At 51.4% G+C, this 2,500-nt stretch overlaps 1 protein-coding gene across 17 annotated transcripts in view; it reads left to right on the top strand.

Annotated features, from left to right (window-relative positions):
- The window catches only part of Eph (Eph receptor tyrosine kinase), a 464,228-nt gene that overhangs the window by 96,663 nt on the left and 365,065 nt on the right, over nucleotides 1-2,500 (top strand). Inside the window, exon 2 of one of the 17 annotated variants that reach the window (XM_086553992.1) lies at nucleotides 1,422-1,503. The exons of the other annotated variants lie outside the window; for them this stretch is intronic. The gene's annotated coding sequence lies outside the window, so the exon portion shown is untranslated. The remainder of the gene's footprint in view (nucleotides 1-1,421; nucleotides 1,504-2,500) is intronic. 17 annotated transcript variants of the gene reach the window in all.

Genomic DNA, 2,500 nt, shown 5'->3' with positions numbered 1-2,500 from the left:
CGCCGCCTCTAATGCTTCCATCTCCTCTTGTTGCTTATCTGCATATTTCCCCTGATCAGTTCCACTCACATGGGTAAACTCAGAGGCGAAAAAAAGCGGAAAAAGAAAATTATAATCATAATAGTCGTAATTACCGGGTAAATGCGAATTCGTGTTTGAGGAAAGGCCCTGGGAGGTGGATCTGGCAGCCCTACCCCCCAATCCCCCTCTCCGACGCCCGTCATCGCCGCCCAACCTCCCTTCCACCGCCCTGCCGGCCGCCACCGCCTGTCCGGGGCCTCGGTGGACAAACAGACATTCGCTATGGATGCCACCGAGCCTTTGTGAGGGCGTGCGGGCGGCGGGAGAAGGGGGAGGGGGGCGGGGCCGGGCCCGTTCCCTGCGGAGGCGCCCTTCCTCACCCTCACAGAGACAGACAGGCAAGACACCCGGCCAGGCGAGAGCAGCGCTAACAGCAAGCGGGGAAGGGATGGACAGCTTGCTTCTGCTTCTGCCTGCTGAACTTGGCTTCACTTGTCCTATCTGTCGCAGAGCACTCCCTCTATTATTTCTCCGTTTCTTTCTTGTTTATCTGTTCTACCCCCTCTCCCCTTCACTCTCTCTCTCTCTCTCTCTCTCTCTCTCTCTCTCTCTCTCTCTCTCTCTCTCTCTCTCTCTCTCTCTCTCTCTCTCTCTCTCTCTCTCTCTCTCTCTCTCTCTCTCTCTCTCTCTCTCTCTCTCTCTCTCGCTCTCGCTCTCTGTTCCTTCTCGCTTTCCTGCTACCATGCCTGTTTTGTTACTAAATTGCTTACCTGCTTTGTCTACTCCCTTGCCTGCTCTCCTGCTTGCTTGCTCATTCCTTTGCTTGCTGAGACCGACAACACTGGCGTCCTTGTTGGTCCGAGAGATGGATGGGTGTTGGTTGTTGCTGTGGGGGGAGGGGGGGAGGGGCGGGTTGTTTGTTGTTGGTAGGATCTGTTTACCTCCTGAAGTGCATTAATGGGAGAAGGAAAAATCAAGAGAGAGAGAGAGAGAGAGAGAGAGAGAGAGAGAGAGAGAGAGAGAGAGAGAGAGAGAGAGAGGGAGGGAGAGGGAGAGAGAGAAAAAAAGAGAGAGAGAAATTCATGTTGTGCATTATGGTGCTTGTGCGGACGCGGCGTCGGCTGAGATGTGAGACTAGTTTAACATCTTCCCCTCCCTCCCCCCCTTCCCCCTTCCCCTCCCCCTCTCTGTGAACTTAGGAGTTGAAGGGAGGTGGGGGGTGATTATATGACAATTGTAACTACAAATACAAAGATAGGATGACTGATTATAGTAATGTTGCATATACCGAAGTGATAACGCTTGATATTTATAGTGATCATTTCAGTGATTATTGCATGCAGGTCATGGCTTATGTTTTATCCTCTAATTGGTGTCCCTAATGATTTCCCTTCTTCCAGGTACGTGTAAAGCGTTCGAGGCAGCGACACCTCATCACCTCTGCTGCCGCCCCGCTGTGCCTTCTGACGGTGCCACCTGCGAGTGAGTGCTTGTCGTGTCAATTGTCCGTCTGTCTTGGTCCCTTTGTTTCTTTGTTTGCTTGCTTGCTTGGTTTATGGTTGATTTGGGGAATTCTCGATTGTTTTTTGCTCTTCATCCCCTTCTTTGTTTTCTTCTTTTCCATTCCTCCTCCTCTTCCTCCTCCTCCTCCTCCTCCTCCTCCTCCTCCTCGCCTCTTCCTCCTCCTCCTCGCCTCTTCCATCCTCCACATCCTCCTTTTTCATCCTCGCCTCTTCCATCCTCCACATCCTCCTTTTTCATCCTCGCCTCTTCCATCCTCCACATCCTCCTTTTTCATCCTCCACCTGAACGTTTACCCGGTGGAGTATCAATACTTCATCTCCCAGGATCTCGCTCTCCACCTGCTCACCTTCTTCATTGCCCTTTCCTTTGTTTTCTTCTTTTCTTCGTCTACTCCTTTACTCCATGTCCACAGGAAGGCGCAGAAGATACGAGCAGAGAATCGAGACACATATAAAGAAACAGGTTGGTGAGAAAGGAGGGAATGGGGAAGGTGAAGAAACGCAGAAATAGGGAGAAAAGGGGGAAGGGAGAATAAAGATATATAGGAAAAGGAAGATATAATGGGAACGGTGCAGTTGGTTTGAATGTCCAGTTGACGCCAGAGCTGCTTCTGTCGGCGGTCTCTATGACGCAATTGTCCCCATGTAAGGGTGGCGAATCGGGGGGAGGGGGGAGGGGGAGGGGGGAGGGGGAAGGGTTTGTTTATTTGTTAGGCATTTAATCAGAAGTTATTAGGTGTGATTCATGTTTTCAACCTTAGTTTCTTATTGAGTGTGTGGATAATGAGATATAGGGAGAAACAGAGACAGGGAGAGAGAGAGAGAGAGAGAGAGAGAGAGAGAGAGAGAGAGAGAGAGAGAGAGAGAGAGAGAGAGGGGGGGGAAGGCTGAGTGGAGGGAAGGGTAGAGAGGAGGGGAGGGGAGGGAAGAGAGGCCCCGGGGTTCATTTCACCGCC

The sequence above is a fragment of the Penaeus japonicus genome, unplaced genomic scaffold (assembly GCF_977035675.1).
Source record: "Penaeus japonicus unplaced genomic scaffold, GWHDUDI00000001_assembly GWHDUDI00000029, whole genome shotgun sequence".
NCBI classification, from domain to species: Eukaryota; Metazoa; Arthropoda; class Malacostraca; order Decapoda; family Penaeidae; genus Penaeus; species Penaeus japonicus.
This window is presented reverse-complemented; position numbering and strand designations above follow the sequence as displayed.